Raw genomic sequence first — 11,927 nt, 5'->3', positions numbered from 1 at the left:
TGTGGTGTATCACATTGATTTGTCAATGATGTATCATCTTTGTATCCCTAGACTAAATCCCATTTGGTCATCATGGATGATCATTTTGATGTGTTTTTGAATTAGTTTTGCATTGGTATCTTGTTTTAATTTGCGTTTCCCTGATGACATATGACATGGAATCTCTTTTCATATACTTATTTGCTATCTGTGTATCTTCTTTGGTGAGGGTCTGTTAAGGTCTTTGGCTCATTTTTAATTGGGTTATTTGTTTTCTTATTGTTGAGTTTTGGGTTGTTTGTATATAACAATCTTTTATCAGCTGTTTCTTTTGCAAGTATTTTCTCCCAGCTTGTGACTTATCGTCTCATTCTCTTGATACCATCTTTCACAGAACAGGTTTTCTTTAATGTAGTCTACCTTATTAATTTTTCTTTCCTGGATTGTGCCTTTGGTGTTGTATCTAAAAAGTCACTGCCATACCCAAGGTCAAATAGATTTTCTCCTATGTTATCTTCTAGGAGTTTTACAGTTTTGAGTTTTACATTTAGGTTTCTGATCCATTTAGAGTTAATTTTTACATAGAATGTAAGGTCTGTGTCTAGATTCTTTTTTTTTTAGAATAACTTTTCTATTAATATGTTTCCAATGCGCATAGAGGTAAAGTACAGATAAATGAAAAGGAAGAAAACAACTCTATGACCTGAGGATAACTGATAACATTTTGAAGTGAAACCCTCATATATGTGCATGTATGTATGTATGTAACAGGATGTTAAAATGGGATTCTTTCTGCTTACTTTTGGCTGAAGCCCTAAAGGCTGATAACAATAGCTTCTCAAGGTTTCTACATTCTAAATATCCAAATTAAGATGCTATGATTTTTATGCAACCTATACAGTATAGACTGAGAGTTTATGAAACAAGTTATTTCAGAATGAAGCAATCCCCCCTCCAGCCTATAAAAGGGAGGGTTGAAGAGTAGAGAGAAAAAATTTCAGGGAATGCCTTATTGGTGAGCTGGATCCCACCTCACCTCCCAGGGGTAGAGGAGTGCATCCTCTCATTCCAAGCCAAGTGAGAAGACCTTCCGGAGAGCTGTTCCTGGAGTCTGAGGACTAGTGTCTGCCTTTGACCAAGAGAAGCCCACAAATGAGAGATCATGGGCAGCCCTAAGCCTTCCCAAGAGCAAGGAGAAGAAAGGCCTGCAGTTCAACAACAGCAGGCAAAGACACCACAAGGAGCCATGTGGATCTGAGGAAAAACTTCTCTGGGTTGTTTAAAAGGCAATCACACAGGAGGACTCCTGAGAGGAAGGGCAAAGGCCAAAAGGAGAGGTGTAGTGTAAGGTAGACTACTGGAAACCCCAGGAGCTGAGGGGAGAACTGGAAGATTCAAGCTGAAAGAGAAGCAGCATCCTTAGCAAAGAATGGGAGCAACCTGGAAAGGCAGCTACTAGAGAAGGAGGCTGCAACGGTGCATGTGGCACATCCACAGAGCCACTATGGTTCAGGACTGTGCTGCCATCAAAGACTCCCATCCCAGGGGCCCAGCTTGGGAGCAGTCAGAGACAAAGGGAAGAGAAGGAGCCCTGAGAGGGAAGACAGCAACCACTAACCCTTCCAGGATTCCAAGCCACAGCAGGCTGACCTGAAGGAGGAGATTCCCTTCAAGTGGAAAGAAGTTCAAATCGGACTGGATATCCTAATTATCAAAATAAGGCTACCCAACTGACTAAAAGGGACCAGTAAGCTTTGAGACCTGCCTGATACTTCATCCAGGGGCAGGAAAAGGACAAATCCAGAGTGTGGATTTCTTTATTGTTTCTTTATTGTTGCACTTGTGCCTGTCCTGATCAACAAAATAGTAAGGAATATAAAAGTGAGCAAATATTGAATCAGACTATGCTCACATATAAATAAAATGACTTAATATATCTAAGATTTCTATCATGATGTTTGGCATATAAAAAAGCTGTAAAATGTTAGCTGTTATTATTGTTAATAATAATTTTGTAAACTGCCTTTTTCCATTTAACTATATATCCTAGATATATTTTCACATCGATAAATAAAATTAAAGCACATGACCAGAATGTGAGATCCACAATGTCTGTTTTACTGACTAATGTATCCTTCTATGTACAACAGTGCCTGGCACATAGCAGATAATCAATATGCAATTGTTAAATGAATCATTAAAAGTGGATGTAATATTGTTCTATGAATTTACTATATTTATTCATTGATTTTCTATTACTAGTTAGAAAATATTGGAAAAAAAACATATCCAGGTGGTTTTTATTCTTTCATGATTATAATCCAGCCTCTAAATAAGATTTCCTTATTTTTGCATCTTTGTGTTCCTGTATCCTTACTTATTTTCTTAGTATAAATTCTTAGAGGAGGAATTTCTGGGTCAAAGGGCATGAATATTTCATTAAAACATAGAAAATTGTTACCAAATTGCCCTCTGGAGGGATTTTGAGGCTAAGAAAGAATTCAGAATTTCCAACTACAGAGATTATTTTTATTATCTTTGCATATCTTTGGATATTTCCCAGTTCCAAGAGTTTTGCCATGGCTTCAACCCAAGAAGGATTTCTGCAACTTGAAAGTAAAAACATATTGCAGGAACTTATTCTAGGACATAGTTGATTGAATGAAATGAAAGGGAAAACAGACAATTCGGCAATAGAAGTGGTGAGCAACTCCACAGTCCAGGAAGCCTGGGCTTGTAAGAGAACAGATTCCTCTCCAATCATGACAGAGAAGAATTAAAAGCAAAATTCACCTATTTATTGAGTACCTACTAGATATGGCACTGTGCTGGCTGTCATGGACAGACACGGCCTAGCACATTCCTCTCCACTGTACTGTCACTGCCACCCCTGACGCCATTCCCCATACCCAGACTGTAAGCTCTTTTAAGGAAGAGCCTTTGTTAGCTTATCTGGCATCCCTGACACACAGCAGGAGAAATGCAGTAGATGCAATACATGTTTGTAAAACTGAACAGAAGTCCCCTAGGAAATTTTAGAGGGGTTGGCACAGACTCTGGAAAACATACACACGTACATACCTTTCAGTGACTAATGTCAAATGTGAGGAGCCAAACCACTGTCATCTTGAGCTCTCTCACACTAGACACTTAGGAATATTTTGGGTTTTGAACCCTTTCTCAGATTGGTCTGCTGTCTTCACATTTGTTTAGGACCAGGATTCTAGTCCAGAACAGATCATTGTGATGAGGCCTGAGTCTGCTCCCTTGCATGGAACAGCAGGCAAATACTGAAGCCCATATAAGCTTGAGAATGAGCTAAGCAACCCAAAGGATCTCAAACCTCTCTTAAGACCTCTGTGTTCAATCTGCATTTGGGGCTTTGACAGTTTTCCTGGACATCTTCAGTGGGTAAACAACGTAGAAGAGATGGTCGGCTGCCTACCCAATGTCCATTCACTCCTATTTCTCCACTCTAAGACCCAATATTATCACAGACAACAAAGCGTCTACATTAAATACTAAGTTACATTTCCTGGTTTGCTTGCAGACAGAGTTAGCCAGTGAGATATAAAGGGGGTTGTTGGATGGGACTTCCAGGAACCCTGCTAAGTGAATCTTATTCATCCACTATGTGGCTTTGCTCTTCCTGACTTCCTCCCTCCTTTCTTCCTACCTAGGTCATAGACACAGTAGCTGGAGCTACAGCAGCCATATTGTAGCCATAAACTTGAAGATGGAAATCAATACTAGTGATGCTATAGCAGAAAGGAAAGGAGACTTGGAAAAATCAGCCCAAGACTGCCTTCTTCCAGATTTATTTTACTTGAGAGAAAAACGAACCCCTATCTTGTTCAATTACTGTCACTTGAGACCAAAAGCAATTGCTAATGGAATATCTGTGGCATGAAGGGCAAAAAACTACCCACTAGGAGTATTTTGGAAAATTTTTGTGGGAGAAGGTTATATTTTTTTGTTGTTAAAATAAATGGCACTACTTGTATTTAGTATATAAGAGCCTGGGATGTCCTGCCCCAGATGTTCATGTAGATAAAAAGAACAATAACAAAATGTTTATAATTACCTGTGCCTTAAACACAACTATATTTTACATATAAATGAAATAAATTTTTTTTTGCCTGGTTTCAGACACACCTAGTTTTCCAGGAATGCAACTGCCATGTAAAAAAAAAGAAATGTGTTCTTTGTTTCTTGGGATTTTTTTAAGATTTGTTCACTATTTGCAAAATTATTTCACCAGTGGTAACACTAGCCATATGCAATATAAAACCACTATATTGATTGATATTTATAGCTGTCTTGTTCATGGTGAATATACAAATAATTGAGGCATATGACTCCTTCATTTACTCTTCTAAGGTAGTTGGGCCCAAGCATTTCCACATTGAAGTACATATTACATTATTACAAAGTACCTCCCTTTTGTTTCTCCTTGGAATCTTTTCAGTCAAGGCATCATACTGATTTTATTTTTGACAAAGAATATATAGGTAGTTCATATTACCTGTACATGTCATCTCAGGATCATAATATTTGTTCCAGAAAGCTGGGAGTAGGGCATTGTGCTTACAGTGCTCACTGTCCTAACTGATCAGACTCATACATACTCAGCCTTTGTCTGCCTTCTTTGCTTTAGTGCTAGAGGCAGAAAGGACTGGCCACAGAGAGCTCGGTGCTTGGGGTCTGTTTGTCAAAGCAAGATAGGGGTGATTTTTACATTCATCTGTAGCAAGCCTGGCTTCAGGCATAAATGCAGAAGATGCCTCATGTGCAAAGTCATTGGAAAGCTAATTATCTCTGAGAGAGTTGAGCATTTATCCATGATCTACCACTGACAACTGTGTACACATTAGTTTATCAGATGACCCAGAATTAGGGCACAACTGTCTGTTGATAGACAAGGAGGCAGGGCAGGCACAGTTCTGGAACTCCAGGGATGCAGAAGGGAAGGCGAGGGGAGGGGAGGAAACTACACCGGCCATCTGGGGGTAGGGGAAGAGTGCCAGGGGAAACAGCATGGCCTGGGCCACCAAGGGGACCTGCAGCCAGCACGGCCAGCCCGCTGTTCTCCGCGGTCACCCCGCTGGAGTGACTGAATTAACCACATCTCACACTCCTTAATTGGAGCAGATAATTGGCAAGCTGGTTTTGTGCACAGGAAATGTGTTCAGACAGATTTGGCAGAGTGGAAAAGGAAGAATGTAGACCACCTGATCTCATCTTGTGCCAAGGAGGGAGACACAAAGCGGCAGTGTCTCCTGTGGAGGCTGACCAAGGCAAAGCAGGGGCAGAGAACCCTGTGCAAGCCCACAGGCAAGTGGAATCTTCCTGGGAAGATCACTGGAGCAGATGATGGTCAAAAGCTCTAGGACTGGGCTCAGTGGTTAAGCTGCTTTGTGACACTGGAAAATAATTTAACCTCTCTGCATCTGTTTCCTCCTCTGTAAAACAACTGAGAGGGGAAAAAGTTATGATCCCCTTACAATCATGTTACACCATTCCATCCAATCCACAGACGTGGCTTGACTGCCTCTTCTGTGGGTAGTTCTCTGTCAGGGTAGGACTATCCCTGCTTCCTTGAACCCCTTTGGGAGTAACAGGGGTGTCAAACCAACAATATGAACAAACCTTGCAGAGTGGTTTTAATCTTGATCTTCTTCCCATTTAAATCTCTACCAACTTTCACTTCGGGTAGGGAGATATGCTGATCAGGACTCCAGCCACAGCCGGTGACCCATCTTCTTTCCTAGGTGCTGGAAGAGGGCTGTTTAGAGATGCCCGTTACTGGGACAACAGATACCAAGCACCCGTGAAGGTGTCATGATTTCTGAGGATGGGGTAAGTGAAGTTTTGCCTGATGAGCCCCCGTGACTGTCAGGAGCTCTTTTCCAGATACTTTTTGGAATATTCATTCTTAGGAAGCCCTTTGTTGTGAGATGTGCTCCTGTTCAGAAAGGAAATGACGGTCAGTCAGCAATACTCCCAGTTTGAACTCTGGGGTAGCATCCCCTTTAGAAAGATTGATCCTCATTTGTTCCTGGCCTAGGGTTGTTTGATGAGGACTGTTTCCTGGGCATTTCCAACCTGAACTGCAAGGAGCCCAGGCCCCAGCTCGCTCCCTCATGAAGGGCAGAGATGGCTGGGTTTCTTACATGACTTTCTCTGCCCGGCATGACCCAAAGAGGGTCAAGAGACCAAGCTAGTGTACCCTGGGCAAGCCTTTTTACTTCCTTGAGTAACAGTGTAGCTACTAAGGTATTAGTAACCTGTGTTCTTAAGGGAAAGTCTAGGATAAGTTATAAGAGCTCACCGAATACTCATTTGTAGTGATTATTATTATTTTTATCATTTTGCTTTTTTGCTCAAGATTTATTTTTTATGGTCTAACAGCTACTCAAGTAAGCATTTGCTTTTAATAAAAGCATTTGACCTAGAGCTATTCATGAGTAATATTACCATTCATTAAAAATGTTTCACAGAAATGCATTTATATTTTTCTTATTAAGCTTGGTTATCATTAATAAGTTAGTCTGAATTATAGACACTGTAATCTTATAAAAATGGTAAAGTGGAAAAAAATCGATCTAGCTATAAAAATCATCAGACATCTCCAAAGAGGAAATGAATCAGAAAGTCTCTCATGTTATTCTTACAATTAGCTTGTAATGGATTTATTAATCAGATGTTCATTCTCCTCACTGGCTGTTGTGAGGATTCAATGAGAATTTCAAGTTCTTGGTGCCCAGCAACCATCTAACAGTTATTAATATGTTTATACCCTCAAAAACAGACACACACCTGCAAACAGGCACACACATACACACACACAGACACGCACTTCTCTGGTCCTTTTACAGAATCCGGCTGGTAGAGATGGGTGGATCCTCTCCTTAGTGTCACAGTGTGAAAGGTGGTCAACCTATTTTTTGCTTTTGGGGTATGGGTCATTGTCGGAGAACAGCAAATATCCTTTCAAGCCTCTGAGAGTTCAGCTGTGGCTACATCAGCCCCTGAACCCACATGTCCAAGCTAAGTGGGGAAACATAACAACCCATATGTTTCAGTATAGGTGGGGTTTGCACTTTATGATCCATCTGGAACAGTCCGTGGAGTCTGTGGCTGCCAGTGCTGTGCGGAAAGGAGCCGGTGGAAGAGGTACACTGTGCCCAGGCCTTGGAAGAAAGGAGAAGCCACGTGGGATGGGAACTGATTTGAAGGACAGAAAAGGCCAGCTTCCTCAGAGGTCGGTGGACCAGATGACAGGGGTTTTATGGTGTTAAAAAATAACAGTTTGGGGATAGGTAGTCCTGCATATATTTGGTAAGAGGCACATTTGGGCTCTGCATGTCTTGTATTGTGCCAGCTGACAGGTAGTGACCCTGTCCTTTCTCCTCCCATCACACAACCACCTTAACTAAGGTGTTAACTTAAGTTGAGTGATTTGGACATTACAGATAACTCCAGCCACATGAATTTTCAACAGCAATCAGTGGGTAAAGTTTATAGGTTGCTTACTCCCCTTTCCTCCTTTCCTCTTAGCCTGATACCTCTGCCCTCTTCTCTCTCCTGGAAATGAGGGCTCAGTGTAAGGAAGGGCTCTGTGCCCTGCCATTTGCATGCTGGAGTGAATCATGGCACACAAATATGGATATACACACAACCAGGGAGGCCCACAAACCTGCGTCGTACAGCTTGAAGAATTTTTACAGTTACACCCATGCAGACACCCCCTAGATTGAGAGTGAAACCACTTCTAGCTCCTTCACAGAGCAAGTACATTTAAACCATATCTCTATGCAATAAATATATATTCGTCTTCTGGACAAGACATTTAAAGTCGGAAGTTAAGTTGGGGGTAAGAGGAGGTTTGTAAGGATAAGACTCACATCAATTATCTGATTAGTTAACTTATTCACAAACGTGCATGGAGTGCCCACTGTGTTCCAAGATCTATGTGCCAAGTTGGCCTTGGAACTGGGGGCCATGACCCTCAGGATCTATTTATCTCTTCCTCTTCTTTCTAGCCTCAGCACCACTGTCCAGATGAGCCTCTTGCTCTCTCCTGGGCCAGTGCTCTAGCTTCTCAGCTGGTCCCACTGCCTCCAGCTTCTCCAGTTATTTTTAATACTATGAACCTAATCACGTACTTCTTTGCTAAAACCCCATTAGTGGCTTTCCACTGGTTATGGCCCAAGTCCTGGCCAGGACCCTCTCGTCTGGCCCTGTCGCCACCTCTGCCCACATAACTGACTCAGTAGCCACACCCTCTTGTTTCTTTTCCCCGAATGCAAAGTGTGCTTATATCACAACTTTCACATGCCATGAATATAAGCTTTCCTCTCATTCCCTCCAAAACCTTCCACTAAACCTCAGCGCCATCCTGTATTGCTTCCTTTTTCTTACATTGCACATCCAGGTGGATTCAATGTACCTCCTTCAGAATATGCCTGGAATGTGCCTAGGATTCAATATCTCCGCTACAACTAATCTCTGAGACTGTCTTCTCACCTTGATCACGGCACTGAGTTCCTAAATGTCCCCCTGCTTCCGCCCTTGCCCTCCCACCCATCCAGGATCTGCTATCAACACAGTAGCCAGTGACCTTCTTTAAACACAAGTCAGACCACTTCACACCTCAGCTCAAAACCCTCCAAGGCAGTGGTGGGCTGGGTGGCCTGTCCCGCCTGGTGAGAGACAATCCTTCACCTGTCTTCCCTACCCTGTGTTCAGTGGTGTCACATTGGTAGCTTGGAATAGGCCATGGTGAGAATATTTATACCACAGACATTGGTAAATGCTAACAAACAAACAGGCCTTCTTTTCTGAGTCTTGTTTAATGCACACTACAGCTCCAATGGTACCCATTTCTCAGAATGGAAGCCAGCGTTATCATGACTGCCTGCAGGCCCCTCTGCAATCTGACCTCACCTCCTACTTCCCTCCCCTTTGCTCCAGCCACACTGGCCTCTTCCTCAGACATGCCAGCAGACCTCACATTGGGGACTTTGGGCCTGCTGTCCCTGTGCCTAGAGCATGTCCCCCAGGTAACTGCACCCTGTGGGCTGCTTATTCCTTCTCCTGGAAGTTCTTACTCAAATGTTACCTCCTCAGTGAGGCTTACTGATTTCCTCACCGTAAACTCTAAATCCCTCCCTAGCTATTCTATTTTCCTTCACAGCATTCTAATCTACTGTAGGATTTTCTTATTGATTTTATTTATTATTTATGCTACGTGTCTCTCCCCATAGAATGCAACCTTCAATGAGAGATTTGGGACTTTTTTCTTTACTGATGTGTCCTAGTACCTAGAACAGTGCCTGGCACAAGGAGGCAGCCAGTAAGCACTTATTGGCAGACTGGCTGAATGAATCTCCAAGTATCCAACTCTTCTATAAACCTTTCCTAAACTGCACTTTTCTCCACTCCATCCATGAAAGACCCCAATTCTTTAGGTCAGATACTCTGTTAGCACAGAACCCTCTTTGTACATGTAGCTACTAAAGTACTTCTGCTGTCTCATGATGAATTTCTTACTACCTGCCTCCCTGACCTGATGGCTGTGTGTGGAGCTCTTCAAAGACACCTCCAGTACGTACACCAGTGCCTGTATGGACCCCCATTAGTATCCATTAAATGAATTACATGAATGTAGAAATGAATGGTAACCAGGATATAATTCTCACATGGATTTCTTTTCTCATCCAGAGGCTTCCTCTGAGGTGGCTCTGCTGGGAAGGGGCAAGGCAGGGAAGGATTGGGGGCTACTCTCGAGGGAGAAGCAGCATTGCGTCGGGGCGGGGTGTCAGAAGAGGTCTTCTGGGCTCTGAGCAGGCTGGCTATTATTCCTTTCTATTATGCTCTATGCACTCTTTCTCCCCTCCCTTACTCTTGCCTTTCATAAGCTCTGATCTCCCTGGATCCCAGCCTAGGATCAGTTTTACACACTCGAGAAAAAAGACAGTGTAGTCTGATGGCTCCAGGATGGCTCCTTGTCCCCAGACACTTTTGTCAGTCTGGTCCCACTTTCCTGGGGGTCTTTTTTTTAATTTTAATTTCAGTTTTAGTTGTATACCTGACATATAACACTGTATAAATTTAAGGTGTACAGTGTAATGATTTACCTATATTTTAAAATGATTACTGCAATAAGTTTAGTTAACACCCATCATCTCATATAGATACAAAAAAGAAAAGAAAAGAAAAACATTATTTTTCCTTGTGATGCCAACTCAGGATCTTCTCTCAACAACTTTCCTGTATATTACTCAGCAGTGTTAGCCATAATCATCATGTTGTACATTACATCCCTAGTACTTATTTATCTTACAACTTGTATCTTCTAGGTTCCATGTATAAGTGAAGTGGTAGGGAACGCACTGGTCTCTTAGCACATGGCCAGATGAAACCCAATGGCCCAGGAGAATTGGCTTCTGGAGTTTGCAGAGCACATGGCAGTTTAGAGCACTCTCTCACCTCTTTGGGGGTCTTCCCCACCACAGAGGCTTCTGAAAACTGTAATCTCCTGGCCCCAGAGCTGGGAGCTGGCCGGGAGGGGGAGGACTTGTCTGTCCAGTGAAGCCCCGTCCAGGAAAGCCAGCTGCACTCCTGCTCTGCCTGCCCAGCCTTCCCTGGACAAAGAAGGGGCTGCGCCCTGAGAAGGGTGTCTTGTCTCCTTTCCCAGACATCAGGTGAGGAAGAAGGGTCCCACAGCCTGACTGTAAGCCTCTAGGGGATACAGGATGTCCCAACATGTCCTGTAGAACGACTTAGTAATTTTCCAGTTACTAATTTACCATACCTGTTCTGTTCAAACAAGCTAATTGTTTCTTCAAAAAGACTCAGCTGTAGTGGGATGATGTCATCAGGGACGTGCCTAAACAATTACAAACACAGGTTATGGGGCGCGCCAAATGAGTGGTAACCAGCTACTCAAGACTGTTGGTCTGATTTTATCTTTCCTAAAGCAAATTAGGTGAGGGCGCGCCCTCTGGTGGTAACTTGCGATTATACCAGGCAGAAAGAAACTCCTCTGAGCGAGCGACTCTGGGTAGGATGATGGGCACAGGGGATGCGTTTGTAACATTCTCAGCAGGGCGTATTAATGGTTATTTCTCAATAACTATTTGTTGGTTGAAATAGGAAATGAATGTGACTAGTATAATCCATTCGCATTTTTTATCTTTGAATGTGTCAATAGTGAAAAATCCACCAAATTTTAATGAACAGTGAAAAATTTACCAAGACAGATAAAGGGGGAAAATTGATCTTTGGTCTGATAAGGAAAGAAAAGATAGCTTTGAGAGCTTCTGTATACGTTCTGTTTTTACACTGTGGTTATTATATTCTCTCTTTGTTTATCTGGGACAATTCTTTTTTTTTTAGAAGTAAACAATAAATTCCCATATACTTACCACCCAGGTTCTGGAGTTACCAAGATTTGGCCACTCTTACTTTATATATCTCATTCACTTTTAGTTGCTTTTTTTCCCTTAAATATTATAGCCCAGACATCATGTACCTTGACCCTAAATGCTTCAGTATGCATTTCTAAAAAAACGGGACCTTTCCTTACATAACTACATACCATAAATACATCTAAAAATTCACCTTTCATCTAAATGTCCACACTAACAGTCTCCATTCAAGTTCTCCTAAATATAAAACTGTCTTTTTGCAGTTATTTGTGAAGTCCAGGTGTTCATTTGGTTGGTTGGTTGGTTTCTCTCTCTCTCTATCCCCCCTCCCTTTCTCCTTCCCTCTTTTCCTCTTAATTAACTTATCCTTATATATATGATGAAATGCACAGATATTAAAAATATAGTTTGGTCTTAATTTTTAAAGATATTAAAAACATGAGTTCTGATAAATGCACACATCTTACTGGTTACTCATATCCTTATCAAGACAGAGAAATCTGCCATCACCTC

This window comes from Manis javanica, chromosome 1 (genome assembly GCF_040802235.1).
Source record: "Manis javanica isolate MJ-LG chromosome 1, MJ_LKY, whole genome shotgun sequence".
NCBI lineage: Eukaryota > Metazoa > Chordata > Mammalia > Pholidota > Manidae > Manis > Manis javanica.
This window is presented reverse-complemented; position numbering follows the sequence as displayed.